Source organism: Colletes gigas, unplaced genomic scaffold (assembly GCF_013123115.1).
Source record: "Colletes gigas isolate AHSC1104 unplaced genomic scaffold, ASM1312311v1 Colletes_gigas_Sc00007, whole genome shotgun sequence".
NCBI classification, from domain to species: Eukaryota; Metazoa; Arthropoda; class Insecta; order Hymenoptera; family Colletidae; genus Colletes; species Colletes gigas.
Window position 1 is genome coordinate 10,038,281 of NW_025106636.1, and position 21,739 is coordinate 10,060,019.

General features: G+C 46.1%; 1 protein-coding gene and 1 non-coding gene across 2 annotated transcripts in view; one reads left to right on the plus strand and one right to left on the minus strand.

The window, feature by feature from the left end:
- The window catches only part of LOC122396267 (circadian locomoter output cycles protein kaput), a 127,834-nt gene that overhangs the window by 90,753 nt on the left and 15,342 nt on the right, over positions 1-21,739 (minus strand). The window lies entirely within an intron of this gene.
- Positions 18,534-18,605, plus strand: Trnad-guc. The gene has a single exon. It is a non-coding gene; the product is annotated as a tRNA-Asp (tRNA).

The following is a 21,739-nucleotide window of genomic DNA, read 5'->3' on the forward strand; positions in this document are numbered from 1 at the left end:
TAGGCTGTGGCTGCGAGGGCGCTTTAAATATTCGTCGCTAGATGGCGATCGATGAGATCATTTTCGCGATAGTAAGTTCCGATAGGTCGTACTAATAGTAGAATTTTTCATTCGCTAAGATATTTACTAGGCTGCTCACACTATTCTATCGGGACTTGACCGTAGAAATAAAATTCTCGATTAATCGATAAACTTCGATGGCTCAGATAAATTCTTGTTAACGAGGAAATTAGTCTGCGAAGAGTTACCGTCTGGATTAAGTTGCTTGCATTAAAATGCCGTTAAAGTGACGCGTAAATTGCGTCCGATGTAATCGATAATAAAATTTATTGTCTCGTCGATGGCGCGAGATTAGTCGAATCCCCATAAACCGGTCTGATTCCCTCGGCGAGGCGATCTTCAGGCTCTCGTCTTGTTTCATACAGATAGCAATTTCCTCTCAGTAATTATCACTTTAAAGCTAGATAGTGGGCACATTAATAATCTACGGGAAGCACCTTGCCCGTGCAGGACGTTCGTGCGATCAGTTGCTCGCTTCTCACAGCTTCGCGGATTCCTCATAAGCTCGGAGATTACACCGATTTTATGAGTCGTCGATTAAGTAATAGATTTACAGTGTGCTCGCGCGGAAATAACTTTCCAGAAGAGTTCCATTCGGCGCCGCGTGTTTATCCTGAACCTAGTAATTCTGATTGACTGGATTTTAATTGGATCGAAATAAATAAATGGAACGGAACAATTATCGTCGTTCGAGGCTACGGGTTGTAAATCAACATTTCATCCGCGCTGCGGCTTCATTCGGAGTCTGCGAATGCATTGATACTGGACGGCGTCCGTTTAATTCCAGCCTTCTGAATCCGTTTCACCGATCAGCTTACAAATTTAAAAGTATGATTGATGCATGTTTAAGCATAGGCTACCTCCAGATGGGTTCTTAATTGTGTTTTTAGTGCTGTAGTCACCCCGATGAAGACATTACTGTCTTACAACGAGAGTAAGGCTGGATTAGAATTAGGAGTACAATCTTGGACTCATAGCAAAGAGCGTCTAGGTGTTTAGTACGAAAGATGCTTAGGTTCCAGGTTGTGAATCAACGCAGCATCCTCGTTGCAGCATCCTTGGGAGCCTGAGGATTGCTACCTGTCGAGTCAAGCAAGTCTAGATTCTTCGTTATTCCCGAGTATTGCGGTCACTGCGAGTAGCCCAATCTGACCTCAAATTTAATGAATTCAAATTCGATCTTTGGTGGACGCTTGACCCAGGCCTCGAAATGCCAAGAAAGATCAAGCGTTCAAGCTGACAAACGTAGCCCAGCCCGCGAGTCTACGCAGTCCTTCTAAACGGTTCCTAACGGCGTCTTTAATCACTCCATCCAGCCCGGTCGGTGAAGGCTCCGGCCAGAAAAGGGCCGCGAACAGAGTCGACGGGCCGTGCTACCGAATTCCCGTGACAAGGTACAAGGAACTCCATCGAGACGAGCAAAAGGACCAGTCCCCCAGGAGGAAGAAGGAAGGTGGAAACGGCCTGGCAGACGCATTTGTCGGCTGTTGGCCCGGTTCTCGTCGCTCTCTGGCCAGCAGGAAAGATTAGTGGTCCTAATTCCCGTGGCTCCTCCGTTCCGCAGGAAATCCCCACGGTGGAAAGACACGTCTCTGACCTCTCTTCCTACGGCCGGGAGAGGAGAGAAGAGGAGAGAGCCGCGCGGACGAGTTATCTGTTCCGTTTCTCGGCCCGTGTAGGTAGGAGTGTAGGTTACGAGTGTCCGAAAGCGACGGCCACGCTCGTGCTGGCTACCGTAAATGTAAATATCCTACGCTCTCCGCATTAACATACGTCCCCGCAGGCTCATTAAGGATGAAATTAATTATCCAATGGAATCGTTTCTCGTGTTCCACGGGTCTAAGGCTGGAACGGAGTCTCGCGACCGAGGGACACGGAAAAGTCGAACCGAGTCGTGGTCTAAGCAGATTCTACCTACCCTGGGCGCTTCTGCTCCGGTAGGCTTCCTAAGTAGACCAAGTCGATGCTTGGATATGAGTAATAATTTTAACCAATCGGGCTGTGCGTATCCGTTTAAGATTTCCAAAGTAATCGAGTTACGGAAGACACTGGGTACGTGTAATCTGATATTTAAGATCTCACTGTGGACACGATGTAGCAAAGTTGCTACTGATTGCAATTAACTTGACGTATATGGGAATACCCGTGTCAAAGTGTTTGTAGACAGTGGATCCATCTCCATCTGGTTAATCTCTATCTGCGCTAATTATTCAGTACGTCGATTCGGTAATAAATTCTCGTTCGAAATCGTTGCCTCTTCTTCATCCTCGTTCCGAGACTCCTCATCAATCTCCAATCGTTAAATCCCCCCCAACGAAGCACACCAATATAAGGCCCTCCCGAAATTCGCCAGTACCCCCGAAACCAGAATCCTGGAATCCGGTAGAAGCCACCGTTTCAACCGGAACGATAAGGGAGGACAGCAGCGCTTAAAAGGTGGCGCCAATCGATGAATTATCGCGCGCAGCGTTGAACGCGCACGTAAAGCAATCAGCGCGAGCTAAGAAATCACCGGGAGACTTAGGGTGGATCCAGACTTGGCTCGAGCGTCCAGCCACCTAAAGCCACCACTGGGCATGCACATTTCAAGCATCTCTGCGGATCTTCGTCGGTGTAAACGGGTTCTCAACCATTTCGAGACTGAATCGATTGTTAAAATTATGGTTCATTGACTGGGATATTGCCATCGTATGAAATATCCATATGGGTGTACTGATATCACACCTCAAAACAAGGAACTATAATTTGAATTTTAACAAATTTAACCTGTCTTTTGAGGATACAACATAGATGTGTATCTGTTAGTCTACTCCAGCAGAATCTGCTGTCTGTTAGGTAACCTCAAAAATTGTCCTCCCTCGATGAATAAAAAAGCAGGAACGTGGCTTTAGGTGGGTCAGCTCGCGGCTCGGTTCAAGTCTGGACGCACCCTTAGAGGAGCAATTATCCTAATGGATGCAAAGTCACACCCTGCTGTCTGCACCGGGCATGGTAATGAGTTGATATCACCGCATACCAGGACCTTGTATCCTTCCAAGTCCTGTCCGAAGCGACGGAGCACCAGCGATCCTCCGCCCTCCCTTTCTTCCCTTTTTCTCCCACCTATCTCCCTACGCATCTCTCTCCGTTCCCCTCCCGCCACGCCATAGAATTCACTCAGCCTCGAAAATCACGTTCACACTCGAGTCCCGCGACCGTGTTCGCTAAACACCCTTGTGCGCACCAATGGGCCCTAAACTGAACAGGGGAGGGGGCTTGACAATCGCTTTCTCAATGGGAACGATTCCTTCCCGGTCCTGATCGACACCTACTTTTAGAATGTTCGAGTACCAACAGTATAAGGTCAATTCTAAAGGCACACTATGTTTCGAGATTAGGTTAAGAAGACATCGAGTATTCCTCGACACTGTTTTCGCCACACTGAACGCAACTACGTCGTTGTGTCGCTACAGGCGCACGCAACTGCGTGTGCGCATCTACCTCGCGCATCGTGAGACAAGAAAGGACCGCCCACTCAATTAACACGTTTCGTATGCGACTGCAGTACACTATTTTTGCACGCACTCTACAATTCTGTACGCTGGATGGTACCTTGAACAATATGTACAAGTACTTTGACGTACTTTAGTCTCAAAAGGACACATTATTAGTTAGACCAAATGGATTCCACGCAAGGCAAATTCCAGTTGGCAATGGAATGTTCGTGTTACTTTCTGATTAAGTTTTGCAACATTCGTGTTTACGGGGCATCGAGCCGCAGATTCTTAGAATTATATGCAGTGGATTCCAGGAATCGTCGCGATATGACAAGTATGACACTATCTGCGTCGAAATCTAGGGCAATATGCCACGTCCTAGTTTTCGTATTAAAAACCGCATATTTCGAAAATCCGCCTCAACACGCGATGCAACGAATATTTTCCTCGATCGAGAAGTCCTGGTCTCGCCAAACCCGTGCAGAAGTTTCGGCCGAGCTTTATTGGGTTGACTGCACCCCGTTAGCGGACCGTATCTTTTCCAATTCAGTCCGTATCAGCGACAGAGAAAAATCCCAGTGATTCCAGCGTGTTACTTAATTACGGGCAACGGACGTGAACGGGTTAAGAAACACGTCCCGTGCTCGGTAAAGCGCTTGAAATGGCTTCGCACTTGTCACTGACCACGGTTATCTTTTCCTCTTCTTAGAAGGTGTTCGCAGGGTGACGGAGATACCGAGAGGCATGACCTCTACCTGCTGTACACCTCCTGGCTGCATCGTTCCCCGCGCGATTACTTGCTCACGATTCGTTGATATCTCGAGCGAGCCGCTGTTTATTCAGGCTCCTCCGCCACGTATGATCGATTCTGTCATTTTCGCGCCAAGTTACTCGTGCTGCACACGAGGGACCGAGTGTGTTCTCTCTTCCATTGTCAGGACAGTTGTATACTCGATGGGGTCTGGAAAAGCACGTGCAACCGAATATGCACGACTTGGTGGAGAGAAGGTTTGAAGACGTTTGAATCAAGCATTCGTCCTTATATCATTTGGGTATGTTTGAGATAAGCCTAGTGTGTAACATCACTGACCAGAATCTCAATTTTTACCGTATCTATCGATGAACAACTACGTACTTACCTGAGCATCGAGGACTCCAACAGACAACGCTTCTAGCAGAGCCACCCACTTCAACACTTTCATTTTCGAATAGATAAACTTGGAACTTCTATGAAAAAGGGATTCCATATGAGAAAAGAGGAGTTGCTTTGCTTCGTGGACGGACAACGACAGACCCGTGGCAAGGACGCGAACGAACTGTCGATGCGTGGCGCTAGGAAGGTGCTTTTGTACTCCGGTAGGTGCATTGATTGAAATGCAAACCAATTAAGGGTGCAACCTAATCTTCGGACAAGGAAAACTAACGGGACATTCTGCAGTGCATGTAATCCCTCCAGCAGGATTCGGTGTCGTTTTCCATCGACTAAAGAGGACAATGTTTCGCATTAGCACGACTGGGTTCTCAGCTAACGCACTTCGACTCTCAAGCCACTGCTGAAAACGTACATTTCTGGACAGAGTCTAGAAAACCTACATACGCGACTCGTGAATGGAGATTTCGATGTTAACTACTTTTAGCAGCGACTCCTGCAAGTTTTTTAAACGAAAAAGATCATTCGGTGGATGGTTTATTTAGATAATAGTAATTGGACGCGTCGATATAGAGATGGAACACTGGAACCTCGCTTGGTCGATAAGGTTTTTGTGTATGTTGAGAAGAATGAATTCAATATTAACGTTTAGGTGTTCCTGATGATCAACAGTTGATCACTAATGAATAAGGATGACCTCCTATACCAGGAAGATTGAATTACTTGAGAATATCCCGGATCGTAGACATAATTGTCCATAACAAAAACAACATTAGCATCCCCTGATCAAAAGCCAATTTGCACAGCAGAACCAAAGTGGAAAGCAGAGCGCATTAAGCAGATCCCAAGCAAAGCCGAAGGATTGGGAAACACTTCGACGAGTTCGAAGCCAGCTAGACCAGGCGAGGATAGAACCAAAATCGGGGCAACCTGTACGACAGCCGATTAAGCGACTTAAAATCTGACAACAGAATAATCCAACGCGGAGGTTCGCCCGGGAAAGGTCACGCCGACTGAAAGCCGACATTTCTCGGTCTTCCATCGCGGCGATGCGCATTAAACCCGGCCGGATCCGCGTATCCGCGAGGAAAATTCAGGATGCATCGGTTCGTAAGGCAGCTAGCTGTGTCAGTCGCGGCACGGTAAACTATTGGATTATTCGAGGCGTACGAGTGGAAGAGCTGCGGTTAGCAGGCATCAGACTGAGTTTGTTGGATTCGGGATCAAAGTAATCTCGTTTGCCATCCCCCCGATCAGCCTATCCCCGGTGACCAGGGGTGGGCAAACCACGCCCTATCATCGCCGTGCACCGTTGGCCTGCGGGGCCTTTTCGAAAACGCAAACGAAATTGTTCGAGAGCAGTGTTCGACCTGCGACCATACTCTACGTTTCAAGCTCGATGAAACACGCGATATGGGCTCGACAGGCTGCCCCTGGAACGAACCCGCCAGCGGCGAAACGATGGTCCCGTCGCTTCTCTGGGCCCGATTTGCGCCAAAAATCACGGTACTCAACGCGATGGAACCATACAACGCACTTCATCGGGTTACAACCCTTTGGACGCGCCTGAATCCACGCTTTTCTTTGAGCGAATATTTGAACGAATGTTTGCAGAATGTTGGACACCCCTGATGTTAGCTGAGGCGTATGATCTGATTAGTTGACTCTAGGGTGGGTTTTGCCCTCGGTAGGCCACAATCCGCTCGTTTTTCGAGGCAGGATTAGCCTCACAAGATGACACCGTTGCTGGGAAGATTAGATAGAGATTAACGATTCAAATAGCATCGGATGACGGATTTCACTGGCTTGCCAAGTCGATACTGATCATACTTGCCGAATAACACCGCTGTAAACCAGTCGAGTTTGACGCGTCGCAACGATCGGATGATAGGGCGTACAGCCACGTACAATTCCCTTTATTTCAATTATATCGAAGAAATCTAACGGACAAAACGTTCGATTCGATGCGACAGACTTAGATTCGAAGGATTAGGCTTTCATTTGCCGAGTGGCTACCGTCTGAATGCGTCTAGATCATCGTTTCTACCAGGAGAAACATTGTCCGGTTTGATAGATTTATCGCGGTAACTAGGACACGATTAAGTCCGTTTTTCCAAATTTTTATCCGCTAGAAAGATATTACGAACTGTGCGGGTGACAACTGCGTCAAATTTCTTAATGAATTTGCTAACAGTTAAAGGCACACGAGATTTTAGAGAGCTCGTCGCTGCGGGGTGTCTATTTACCCGTAGCGTTGACACGAGTACGAGGCAAGCTGCCTTCACCGCCCGGTTCTAAACGTTTATTGCAATGCAAATAAAACTTTGCGATCATCGAAACATCCTTTTAAGGATTCGTCAGAAACGAGAAACGGTTTAAAAATTAAGTCCGAATGAAACCTAAGTGGAGATTTGAAATGAAAAACATCGACCAAGCGCTTCGATTCCCATCGAAAGGTGACGATAACATGAAAATTAAATAGCGAAGCCAATCCCATGCATGCGAGTGGGACTCATGCCCAGTTTGCACCACTCATCCACGCACGATTCGATTTGAATGCCCTGGGTCAAAGGCATCCCTGCCTCCCCTCACTTCATGACCACATTCTTTAGCAACCCGACGTCAGGTCACCTAACATTCTCCCGCACTCTGATCTAAGAGGCACTGGTGACAAATTTCCCACCCTGTTCCGACTGATGGACGAGGATAACAAAGACCGTACGCAAAGAAGACTACAAGAACCAAGATTCGTGGAGGGTGGTTTCTCGAGGAGGTCACCCAGCGCGACCGGAGCTATCCAGCCCGTAGACGGATCCTCAATATCCAAGCTAACCGGCGTTCACGAGTTTTTCGCTCGTTAATTCGCGCTGGTGACCGTTACGCGAGCGCTGGGCTCGTCGAGCAGCAATAAAACGCGCGCGACGGAGATGATCTCTCCCGTTCGTGACGTTCCAGGCCGTGGGTTCGCGTGGTCCATTCTGTCCGGCGGAGCACGCACGATGACGTGATCACGTGACCGTTAAAAACCTGACCTAACCGACATCACTGCCGGCACGCCATTATCCGTGCGTCCATCGCTACTGAATGAGCCCCGATGTCCGGGCATAAACTCGCTATATCAGCGGCCCTCGTAAATCCATCCGCCAAAAGGACATGCGATCCAGCGGTCCGTTGTCCTTCCTATCAGCGGTGCGCGCGCTTCTTTCGTGTATCGGTTCAAGGTCTCCGATGCACGCGCGTCTTTGCGTGTCGTACTCGTTGCCTCGGAAGTGAGACGCTCGCGCGTTACTCCTGTCTCGGCGATTGTCTCTGGACAAATGGCTGGCGCACAGTTCCCTCTGCGCGGGCTGCTCGATGCTCCCCGTCTTCCTCGACGCCGCTAGGTGTTGGAATAACAAGAACCTCGCAACGCGTTGGCGTATCGACAAAAACTACTAACAATACATGCCGGTTCTAAGCTTCAAAGAACGTAGATGTCGCTAGTTAGGCTTTTCAAATGAACCATCAGGACCCCAGACATCGAAGGAAGTGCCCCATTCTAAGGATATTCTAGAGATATTCTTAGAGACCATGTAGAAGGAAACTCTGTTTTGTATACACGATAAATATCTTCGGTACAAAGAGCGACATTATTGCGTTGATCGTTTGAGAAATTGAAGACTGTGCAAACAGCAATATTAATGCGTTTCGTCCTAGATCTTATCTAGCAGATCATGCCATCGATGCTAATAATACTCCGAACGGCCTGTTAAACTTATTATGTGCTAATAAACTATCAAGTAATTGGAGACTGTTTGACGAATAGCTTTACGTGTAAGGATCACGAATAAGGAACTAATTGAGTAGCAGTTTGCGGGATTCCCAATAAAGTTGGAACATGTTGTAAGTCCCATTGTGCGATAGGGCCCGAGGACAACGTCTGCGGACTAAATAGGGCAGTCTATAAAGCTCTATCGACGTTGTCGTCCGAGTCGAGATACGTAGGTAATGAAGTGAGTTTTGCATTCAGGGGAATAAAGATTTCAAGTGGCGTAAAATCGATCGGTCGGATCGGCCGGCATTATCACCGATCCGGCTCGATAAAATGACAGCAGCTGGGCGATTACCGCTCGCACGCAACTACCGAATGAACTAATATCCAAGTGTCGACCTAATATTGAAGCTCGCCGTAAATCCATCGCGTCGAAGGCACGCAACGCGGCTCTCGTCACGAGCCCTGTATCCCTTTTTCTCGCGTCGTCGTTGCATGTGCGCGCGCCTTGCAGGACGTGCCGTGGATATCCGGTGGTTGATCGATACGTCAGGAACGCAGCGATTACTCCTCCACGGGATTACTTTACCCGTATCGTGTTGCCAATCTGTGTATACAGAGAGGCCAGGTGAAATTGCGCGAAACTTTGCCGAGTTTGTTGGCACGGGGAACTTTGGCCAGGTTCCTTTCGCGATTATGGAAGAATCGATGGCACAGTGAGGTAGGACAGTCGATAAAAACAGAGAATCCCGCCACGACACCATCAACCTTCACTCTACCCATTTATCAGACACGTCGAGTCTGATGGGTTCGCTCGTAATAGTTATCGAATTGGACCAGGACGATTTTCTCTGAAGGTAGTCCAATCCCCCGAAAGACAACCGATCCCAGGGAGACAGATCAACGGGCAGATGGTGCTACCCCGACCGTGAATCGATTTCGATCTCTCGCTCTCGATCCCATAAATATCTGGCCGAGCCACTCAGCCGGATAATTACGTATCGGGGCGTGTAGGGGGCGGAGAACGTGGCGTTGTATAGGCTCCGATATTATGCCTATACGTAGTCGCGGCACGCTTGACCCTCTTGACACTCGGATGATATAATAATAATTGTTGCGCGCCCCGCAGCCACGAATCTCGCGGCTTCATTGGTAGAAAGTCGTCGTCCGCTGGTCGGAAACCGAGCCGTGTTGCCGGGACGAGAGTCCAGTGCGCAGAACGGGGCCCCCGTTTAATTTCCTCGCTTCGTTTCATGCTTCTCCCGAACGAGCTTTTTCGTTTGGCCGCCGTTTAATTAATATCTGAACGCTTCGCGGCGGGTCATTGTCGCGAGTCCGACCTATCTTCGACTCCGTTACTTCTACCGGAAATTCGTTTTGTCTCCTCGCTAGATATCAGTTATTCATTTTAGGCGTCCGTGCACGGTGGGGAAAAAATGATTTCAACTCGTAACGAAAGAGTAAGAGTCCGATCTTAGAAAACGTTTCCGTTGAATTTAAGTGCGTGGAGATCCGAATTAGCAACGTTTCTCGTGCTGGAAGATGACTGTATTTATTGTTGGCACCGTTCGCACGAATAAACTTCGTTCATTTTGAAGTGAACCACGCGGCTCGACGCTCGGTTTCTTCGAAACTTCGAGAACTCTCTCGCCTCCCTTTGAAAATGAGATTTCGGTGGAGCGCAGATAGCATACGAAGCTGCATGCTGAATTAGTAGGATGGAGTATCTACCAAGGGGGCATTACCTATCGAGGATTGAGTACAAACAAAGAGGAGGCCAGCGGTGGTATAGTAAAACGATCGTCGCTCGACTTGAAATACGTAGCCATTAACGGCCATAACCATTACCGATTCGACTGAATTGTGAGGTTAGTATGGGGCTAATCTGCTACGTGCTTTACTTACCTGTCAAGGAATTAGCATATTATCTGAATACCGGCTACCCTGCCTCCGATTCCTTGGGAGCCCGAAACGGTTTCTCTCCTTCTTACGCTCCCTTTCTCGACCGCAGTCGCTACGCTTCTGAGTTCGGGGAATATCAAATTTCCAGACGCCGACTTAAAGACACCTATACGGGTGACAGTCTCACCGTGGCGTTACAAACCTGCCAGTGACAGTCATCAACAATAACAGCATGACAAATTTATTTCGACTTGCTGAACTAAGCAGCAATTGTCTCCACATTTGGTTCTAGTTCTGTCACTGAAACCTTGACTCGCTGGCGACTCAGTGGTAAAACTGTTACCACGACGCCATGACAGATGGCAACAGATTTTTGCAACCTATCAGCGCATGATCTGTTGTCATTACGCCATGCTGATATGCTATCAGTCCGCGAACTTAATCTGATATAACAGTCTCCCACATTGCACTTGTTGTCATTTTGCTACGATAAGCGTTCTGAAAATCTGCTATGATCAGAGCTTGGCTAACAGGGGGTTGCGATTATCTGACAATCGGATATCAGTTAGAACTATCAACGACCCAGTTAGCTTGGAAAATTTATTAGGGCATGTTTAACTAAACGTATCACCACTCGCCAAGAAAATTGTCCTTTGGAGACGATTGAATCGACAGTCTGATCGAATAAAGTAATTGCAATTATCATCAGCCAAAACATCTTGTCAAACGTATCGAGACCTGCTTAAATGGCGTCACGTGCCAAGGAAACTGTCATCGTTAAAGCGTAAACGGAATAAAAAGGTACTTTACACCGAGCGCTCGATATGCGTACCAAGTACTTAACTCGTAACAAAATTGTAGAGTAAATGATGGCGTGTCAAATTAGTACGATACGCCCGAAGAAGGCGTATCGAATTAAAATAGTACGCGTATTAAACACGTTTGCAGCGCTGCAAGCGCCTACGTACTTTAACCCTTCTAAGTGTTCCCATTTGACCCGAAACTAAGAAATGAATACAACCAAATCGAGGTTTCCTTCGTTCCGTTGTACCACACAACACAGCTAAATAAGTTTACATGGTTATCCAATAGTCTTATGACAGACAAATTGCAAATACCACCAAACCAACTAGCTTATCAAGTTTACTAGGACTCGCTGAAGCAAGGAATACACAGAATTTCAATTATTGCATGACAGCCTCCTCCATTGCAATGGTCGATAAGGTACAAGTAAGGTTAGAGAAGCTACACACGAGCCATAAGCAGTGGAAGTATTAATTGATCATTAAATCACCTTTCCTTCATTATCACGTAGACCTCGATTATTGCAAAATTTTCCGTCCCGATTTCCTGCAATAATCGAGGTTCTACTGCAACCGATTCTGACGTCACATGCCAAGGAAATTATCATCGCCAAGGCGTGAACGGAATAAAGAGCTAGTTTACATCGAGCGTTCCATATGCGTACCAAGTACTTACTTGGTTCGTAACAAAATTGTAGTATAAATGATGGCGTGTCAAGTTAGTACGATACGCCTAAAGAAGGCGTGTCGAATAAAAATAGTACGCGTATTAAACACCTCTGCAGCGCCGTAAACACTCGTGTACTTTAAGAATAGCTAAATCGAGGTTAGGTTCCTTTTGTTCCTTTGTACCTCGTAACGACGGTAGATATGTTTATATAGTTCACCAAATTCAATGATCGGCAAGCCATAAAAGCGTACTTTGTCTATACCCTATCCGTGCATTCTGCAAACTTTGCACGGTACGGACAATACAATCATTAGGTGTAAACATAGTCGTATTAAGCGTTTAGTACACACTATCTCGGCGCATTTATTAAAAACGACTAGGCTGTATAAACTATACGACTGCCTATTCCGCAGATAGACTTGCCTTCGTCGAGTTCCATTCTTGCCAGACGAGGATTCTGTGCTAGCGAAGCGTTCAGGGCGAATTGATAGATCGACGTTTACCATGGGCCTTAAACGTCGACGTAAACTTCGCCCGGATCAATAATTCCGATTCGTCCCAGATCATTTTCTGTTTTTAATTATACGTAGGTTAGCCTCTGGGTTAACCCCATTAAGCCCGCGATGCCCCAAGAAGCTACCGTGACTTTTTATTTCGTTCTGTTCCTCGAAAGATCCCATTATACTCGTTTGCGTTAAACATTTCCGTGCGTGCCGCCGACGCCGACAGGAAGCTGCCCGTTGCTGCGTTCTTTTTCGATCGTAGCCTCGCGTACGATCAATTACTCGCGTGCAAATAGAACGCGTGATATAGAGCGAGTAATTGTCGACGCGCCGAGCACGCGTTCCTTTGTGATTTGATGGGGTAATTAGCTCGGGAGAGCAGCCGCGTTATTCCTTTGAAGATACATTTCGTAAGCTAATCTGGGTGACGATTTTCGTGGGCATAGTTTGCGACGCCACCGCGTGGGGGCACGATCGACGAATCCAAAATGAAGGCATGGCACTAGTCTTAAGGATCACTCTGGATTCCTCGGAATTACTAGTAACAATTGTTGCTGGCGATTGTTAATGTTAGAGCTAGACTAGTAGGTTCTACCTGTTCACGAAAGATAGACCACCCCTTTCCAAAGGCAACTTAATAGGGTCTAAGATCCAACGGTTCATAAAAGATCCACAGACCTCAATTTGAACGGCGGGCCACGCCATTCCTCGGCCAGAAACGCGTTCAATTCTACGGATTGGCCAGCAAGAAGATGGCGCAAACACTACGGTCCAGTTCGCACCAGTAACGTGGTCGTTTGCGGTGAACTTAACAGCTTCATAGAAGGTTCGGACAGCCACCCGGCCGCAGTTACCGTCGAAATGACCGGGTCAGTTCGCAGTTACGCGAAACTGAAGGAATAAGAGATAATCGGTAAACGAGCAACAATTAGTTTTACGGTGGATGGGTAAGGGGGTAGATCGAGGGACCCAACGAGAGCAAAGGCTTGCTTCTTATGCGGGGTTTTGCCGTGTTTACCTTTCCGCTGTCGACGACCCGATTCGACTCGGATTCGACGGTTACGAGCTCGTTGGACCGATTTCGTGGCTTCGTGGAAACGGGTTACTGCTCCTTATAACGGCATAATTGATGCTTCTTTTACGCGAACCACGCTGTAGCTGAGTTTTTCTGACCCCACGAGGAAACGGCGTCTTCGTTGGCTAAATTGATTTCCGGACGAGGAGGAATTCATTCCCAGTTTTTCTTTCGACGGCCAAGGCAAACCGGGACGGTTGACGAGTGTTAAGAGCCGCACTCCTCAAAGGTTTCGCACGCTCTGTTCGTTTCACTGTCGTGGAACCCTCGTTTGCACCAGGGTGGCGAAGGGATTTTAATTTGGTTCTGCTTTCTCTTAATAAGCAGTGATCTTCTGTTGGCTGTTTTTCATCGGTCCTCGCCTCCTTTCCTCTTGCATTCGACGTGTCCAAACCTTGGATCTCCACGTGATATCGATTACGTCTGTTCGTGACAAAGTGTCATCAGACGTGTTGTAATATTTCGTTCGTAACTAATGAAATTTTTCAATTTTCCATCGCAGAAGAATAACCGGCAGAACGGCTCGTGAAGAGTAAAAGGGGGAAGATCGAAAGCAAAAGGGAGCTGATGCTGGGCCGAGCAATCAGCGCCACGCGTAATGCGTATCATTGGACGGTCTTCGTAAACACGAGCGCAAAAAACAATTATTAAGGGAAGATTGAAGAGAACGGCAGTCAAGAGAGTGCAGAGGGCAGGTCCTTCGAGCGAACGAGGATCCTTAGCGCGAATCCCACAGTTGTACCGGCCGCTTTGGTCTCGGCTGCCGTTGCCATCGGAGGATTTAGTGGCCAACGCTGATCCTCGTCGAGGAATCTGTTCGAGCTGTAACCGTAAATTAGAAGGAGTTTCGTCAGGCAACGGGTTAATGATGTTCCTTGACATCTAGCCTCTTCTATTTCTTTGTTTCATTATGCTGATACAGCTCGACAAGTGTAATCAGAGACTTGCGCTAGTGGCTGGACCGTGAACCACTCCAAGTGATTAGGCTCGGAGCTATCTGGCAAAAATTTGCCTTGGCTCGGTTGGTTTGCTCGAATCATACTGACTCCATTTACGAGACTGCAACTAAATGTTTCTTCTTCACACTGCAGGTGACTGTAAAATTGTAATGGCGTTCCTGCCTTTGTTACATTATAGACTGTTTTGTAGTTACTAGCGAGGTCGTATCAACCGAAGGTGCCAATTAGTTGCAATATGCATAATTACTATCGATACGTATCAGGTATTTTATTATTTAGTATTTAGTAAAATTGCCTCGTCATCGATAAAAGACGTATGCAAGGATAAATCTAACGATGTTGTCGATCAGTGTTTATTTTAAAAAATGTTCAAACGTATAGACGTAAGAAGTAAACACTCTGCTTCCCAGTCTCATTTTCATACGGATGGTGATGCGTTTCAAAGATCAAAGGAGGATCCAGAGGAAACATGACAATGTTTCTTGGAAACAATGACTGTTGTTGCTTTTATCGGTTTCAGCAGTTCCTCGATTCGTCGCTGATGGCGACTAGTAAAAGCTCGGAGCTTGAAATGGGGGGAGTATAACCTCGGTAGACCCCAACGGCGCAAAATCTATCCAAGTTTTCGCGTAATCAGCGAAGAAAGAACTCCCCGCCAATTGGAACAGGATACGGCGAGCCGCTCGTAAACGTGGAAAAAGACGGTGGCCGACTGCATATTTATAAAATGCAAATTCTAATTGCGGTAACAGCGACGCAAAATTAATGATCGCATTTAAAACGCTTTATCAGCGGCCGGCACATTTTAACTCGAGTAATAAGCAGTCCCCCTTGCCTTGCGTGTGTTCAGTCGAACGAAAAGCGCGGTCGCATAAATTTTTATTTAAAAAAAAAAAAGAGAAAAAACAAGTAAAATGTCGCTGTCGACCCGGCAATATCGAAACTTGAAACCATCGCGTTCAACTTGGCGGAAAAGTCGGGCGAAAAAACTCGAGGAAGCGAAGAGTTGATGACCATTGGAGATGGGAGTATAATTACACGTTTCAAGTAGGTTCGAACCTGAACAAACAGTTTCGAACTAGCAACGAACGATCAAACTTGGAGATTTAAAATTGACTTGGATTTGGGACACTGTTCGTTTCCTGGAATTGCCTTTTTAAACAATTCCTATCGTGAAAAATGGCGTTCGAGTTTCTTCGTGGAAACGGGTCGCTGAACGTTTCGCGAGCTTCAACAGATGACAAGACTTGACGCGCCGTTAAAAGCAAAGCTAACAGTTAGGCGCGCATATGGCGTGGCCTAGCGTGATCTTTCGAAACAAAACTGAACAAGTTCTCGTGCAGTCTATCCACGGAACTTGCTCTTTTCTCTGCCTATTGGGCGGTACTTGCATTTTCGCAAACGCGTTTACACAAGTCTGCAAACAGTCGCGTTTGCTGTAGCCCTAGCTAGACCCGCGGAACATTTGTCAACGATCGTTGCCATAACAGTGTCCGGTCTTTCCGGTGGGTCGCTTGTAATCGAAGTAAGGATGTTTTTCCATGCACATGAAGTATTGGTAAATATAATACTTTCGCTTGTCCTAATTGGCATAACAAGCACGATCATGGTTGATGCAACATGCGAGGCACTATGGTTTGTACAAGATCCATATCGATGGTGTATACATTCTTCGCTGTACAGTTACAGAAGGTGTGTAAAACATTCTTCAAAGGGGTCTGTTTGGACCATCTAGGGCAACGCTGGTTATTTCATGCATAGTTGAAGATGGGATTCCTCGCAAAAGTAATTTGTCTCGTTCGATTACCTGCTGGAACATTGTTGATGCAAGATGCGATACTACGATAGATCCGAGATCCTATCAATGATGTATGCATCTTCATCGTAGATGTTCACAGTTTGGATAGGTCTGCGAAACATCTCTGACAGACGCCTATTAAGATTATCTACGATCTGAGAAGTCCACGGTTGCGTCTCAATACAGTGTACCCGCCTAATCGGCGCGTTGCTTATCAATCATAACCACTGAACTCTGTGTCACCCTTACAAAATTTATCCTAGGTGTTTTCGTTCGAGTACAGCTGATGCAAGCAAGTTTCATGGAATCTCTGTTGCACCCTGATTCGCACGCACTTGGTTCTTCGAGAAAAGTCTGTGTTATCTTCTCCGTTTATGGCTGATGCTCGGTAGTATAACTGATACCAGGTACAAGATATTTGACCGTACGCATAGGCGTAGAATGAAAAAGCCCGAAGAAAATTCTTTATGGATGCCCACTGAGATTATTAACACTCTCGTGAAAGCACTGTTGTGTCCCGCCATGTATCTTGTACACACCTGACGAGAACATCTGCGGATACGGATCTCCATGATATTTGTGTCCAATCTTTGTACTTAACAAGAAGATTAAATCAGCCTTGTCTGTTGTAGCTATTACAGCGTTAACGCGATTCGAAGTGTCGTCTAGACAAGACACATTATCATCGAGCATACGCTGATCGGCTGATACTGGGCTACCATCCTCGGGACATCTTGACGCGTACGAGCGGGTCCTCGAGTCGAAGAATCACCCGAAAGGAATGAAATATCGTTTACTATTAATCTGCCAATTTATTTCGCCGTTGACGTTTTAACGCGAACCTGGAAACACGCAGGTGCCGCGTTGTTTCCCGTTCCCTCCTGGAAACGGCGCGGCCTAATTACTCGGGGACCCCTTCGTTAAACAGCGATAAACATCACGACGATTAATAAGGAATACGGTTTTTTTTTTTTTGTTGACCGGCGATCCTTCTGCGTCGTACGAACCCCGATTCCGTCCGAAAACGACAAAAATTCGGCTAAAGGTGTGACACAAAACGGAAGAGAAGGACCGCGGAGCTGACGTTAATTGCGACGCTCGGCCGTCGTAAATTAATTTCCCATTGGTTAAGTATTATTATAATACGTGTGAACGTGGACGCGTTCGTTAAAACGCACGCGTAATTCCTCCACGGGACGAGGGAACGGTAAACGAAGCGTCGTTTTCGGGGCACCGTTTTATGCTAATGCTTGGAAAGTTTGAAACAAACGGTAATAACAGGGGTGACTGGTGGTGAATATTTTGTTGCATGAATCTCAGGCTTGCCTCGGTTGAGTAATTTTTTCATTTATAAGAAGAAAAGTACATATTCTATCACCTTGAGGCTTGTTGTGAGAGTCAACGTCCTAAAAAACGACCGAGTTTGTGTAAAAATGTCTGACAGACAGATTTTTTGATTCCGTTAGCGTGTGCTAAAGTTGAAGTTTTTTTAGTAGAATTTTAAATTATTTCTCATCACGCGCGATTAGATTAAACCTGGTCGTTTTTCTCCGCCTTAGTTTGAAATTCGAATCGTTTCGGCATCTGTGTGATAGAATTTATAACGACAAGGTGCGTTTCTCTTCTGTCAAGACGCTGGCAACAATTTGTAATGGGTGCCGCGTTATTCTTTTTGACACCGTTTCGGTAAAAACTTCACCTCTAATTTTTCCTAATTAGGACCATGGGCTCGAGCCCCAAAAAAATATTGAGAACCCGGCGACCGTCTCTCTAGGAAAGGTCTGTCCTTTAATGTCCCAACGGAGACACGTGCAGCGTACACCCGACCTCAGGCCACGAGGTGATGTAATTTACGACATGACCCTTGACGAGTGATTCACAGACGTCTCGTGGAGGGACTGTGAATGACTCTACAGTAATCGCGTTCCACTATTTGCGTTCCTTCAGGCGTGTCTTCTTTTGCTTTCTCTGTGATCCGTCGTGAGAAAAACTCGACCGTTTCTGTTTGTTTTTCGCGGCAAAGTGAACCATATTGTAACTGATACATTATTCGGTAATATTACCTACGAAAACAGTAGATTTATATGTTATAAATTCCTCGATAGTATAGTGGCCAGGACTATTGCCTGAAGATATTCGATGAGATCCTTATACATAAGCAAAAATAGGACTACCAGATGCCCTTAAAAGTACTTTTGTAAATATATAAATTCATAAATAAATCCTCGATAGTATAGTGATTAGGACTTTCGCCTAAGATGAGATCCTTTCACATAAGCAAAAATGGGACGACCAGATGCCCTTAAAAGATTTTTTGAAAGCATATACATTCATAAATATTTATCAAAACTAGTGTAGCACTTATTTGGATGGTCCCTGCAAGAAATCCTCGATAGTACAGTGGTCAGTATCCCCGCCTGTCACGCGGGAGACCGGGGTTCGATTCCCCGTCGGGGAGTTATCTCGCATTTTTATTATTCACATATAAGTTATTTATTACTACTTAGAGTTTTTACAAAATATTACTCTTTGATCGTTTTACCTGAAAACAAGGATGTCCGCTTCTTCGACCTGCTGCGACCCAGGCCCAGACTCGGGCCCACCGCCCGTGAAAACAATAACCTATAAAACTTTAAAACTAGCCGAATGTACCATCTGCTAAATTTGTTAGTATCGCTATAAACTTTCTTAGTTCACTTTAAACTATATAAAACTCGCGAGTAAATTCTATTTCTTTAGTTTTGAGTTTGACTAAACGGTTAGGGACCTACTGACTGACTGACTCGCGTCTCAAGTGCCCTACGCTCTGCACTTTTGTTCTCCCCACACCCAAACGATACACTGATGCGTCGAAAACACCACATGCGCCTCCAAGAACTCTCTCTTTGTCGTCAACGTATCGAGTCAAACGTAAACGTAAACGTAAACGATCGCTCTGCCCTGAATGCAGACAACACTTTATTCGAATAAAACACACATTTTTCCACGTTATAAATTGTGCTCCCTATCCTTTTGAGACGCCCCCCTCCACTTTGCAATACACCGCCTTAATGAAATAAAAAGATAAAGATAAACAAATCACGTTTATGCTGTTACACACCGTGATACGCCAGCATCGTTCTCGTACCCCCTGGTGTTCCACTAATTACCCAAACAATCAGAGAAATTCCGACGCGGCGCTAATAGTCCGCAGACAAATCGGCGAACGTCACGGAACGATTCCTCACGACCGTCCGCGGCGATCGTCACGAAAAATCCTGGCCTCGAGATAAAAAACAAAGGTCGTCTCGGTTTCACGTGTCGCTAATGGCGACGCCGTGAAAAACGAGCGAAGCTTTCCACGAGACGCGGGCGAATTTCGGCGGTAAAAACGCGATGGCGGTCGTCTAAACGGCCGGAAATAAATTCACGGGACGGCGCTGGATTTCCATATCACCGCGAAATGTTTCTGTTCCGCGGCGAAAAAACAAGCGGACGGTATTTATGAAAATTTCGCGAACCCGGCATTAAACGAACGTCGAGAAATGCCGGATCATTAGAATTCTTTGCAATTATCGTACCGTGTTCCTTCCATATTTTCGTGCAGCCCTTCATGCACATAGTTTTCCATTTTAGATAAGAATCATTGCTATTATTGTAAGGGAAACTTAGTATATTCGGCTACGTGTTTTCATGTTATCCTGGATTAATTTTTATATCGTTAGTGAACTGAGGTTTTGTGATCCAAGATGGCTGCCGAGAGTCTGTGGCCAGAAGATCGTAAAGTCGAATTTTGTCGTTAGAAATGATATTTTCCCCGAGTTTGCAGATTTCCACTACTCGACAGAAACGCCTAATTACGAACACAGCGGTCTTGAGAAACGTAGAGTAATAATAAGTAGTAATTACTACGGAGTTCCCGTGCACAGTTCGTAAAGTATGGCGACGAAAGAGCCCGTATCTCCCTGTTAAACAGGTTAATGTAAATTCTACGATTATCTCAATCTTAATTTGATATTTCAATTCCATTTCTACGTGAAATGTAATCCTCTTATCTCCGAGCATAAATATTAATACACCTTTCAACCCCATCGTAGATAAATGATCGAGTCCAGAGAAATTGATATTTAGTTTAAGGACATTTTTGACAAGCCGTCTTAGACGACCATAAATCAACTTTTTTTTTTCACGCGCTATATCGTTCCCTTCGAATCCGCTCCAATTTCTTCCACGCTTGCGTGAAACAACGGTGTTAGTAAATACAGTATGTTTTAAGTTTACCTGATCCTCGACGGGAGTCTAAACGAAATCGTAAGAACTTCCATTTACCTAAAATGGAAAATAAAACAATGTAAATAACAATGTAATGATATGCGATATATTATGAATAGTAATGTGTTCAAGTTCTATGTAAATTTATATCCACCTAGGTGGTACGTTTCATTTTTATTGCAGGTAAAAAAAGGTCGCAGCGACCGTCGCATTTTGGGCCCGTCAATAATGACCCCCGTGCCTCACGGATCGCCGCCATAACCCGGGGTGACTTTCCATACAGCTGCACTTCACGTGCAAATTATCCCCATAACCGTCAATAATTATTTCGACCGAACGACGTTTTTCCGAAAATCACGAAAACAAGGGGACTTACCCCAACTGGAAATACCCTCAATCAAGACGTAGCCTTTGTTCAGACGTTGCAATTATTTCGTAAAGCACAAGACAGATGTATACGTTTCATCAGGTTCCCTTAATTCCACCCATGACAAACAAGGCTGCTTATTAATCACCCGTATCGCGAAAAAACCTGAACCGATCTTGATCAAAATGTTAGAGCTGTTTCGGATGTAGGGAATATTTCCAAAACTGCTGGTACCGGGCAGAAATGCATTTCGCCGAGAACGATTATACTCTCGGGCCCGTTAATAATTAACAGGACTTATTAATCACCTATATCGCAAACGATGTGAACCGAGCTGCAATTTACCTTAACCCCGGACTGGTACCTGAGTCGAGATGTAGCAAATGTTTCCGAAAGTGCTCAATCGAGACGGAAATACATTTCGCCAGGTACTAATATAGCCTGCGATGTTCCTGACCCTGCTCCTAACGAGCAGGACCACTTATAAATCATCCATATCGCGAAAGAGCTAAAAGATCTGCCCGCCTTGTCATCGGTATCATCAGCATGTTAATTGCACTCGCATCAGGGTGAACGCGCGAACCCCGCAAGAGCACTGAAATGCGATGTACGAAACAACGTGGCCGCGTAACGCGTCCACTGTGCTGGTTGTCGGTCATATTTAACCAGTCGTTATGCCGATTTCAGTGAAAATTCGACGCCTATGCGTGTGCGCAGGCCTGTTCCGCGGCGGTCTCCTGGCAAAGGCATGTGGCAGGTGGCTGTGCGATAGTTTGCATATTCATCGGTTTCTCGCTTATCAGGCCCATATTATCACAGCGTGCTTAATTGACTTCAGATTCCCTCATTAGCGCTAATGGGTTAATTCCAAAACTGTTCCACCAACCGTAAGGCGACAAACCGCGGGGCAAGTGAGCTCGTATTGCGAGCGCACGTGAGTGGACCGTTCGCGGCTTGCCGACCGAGACGTTAAC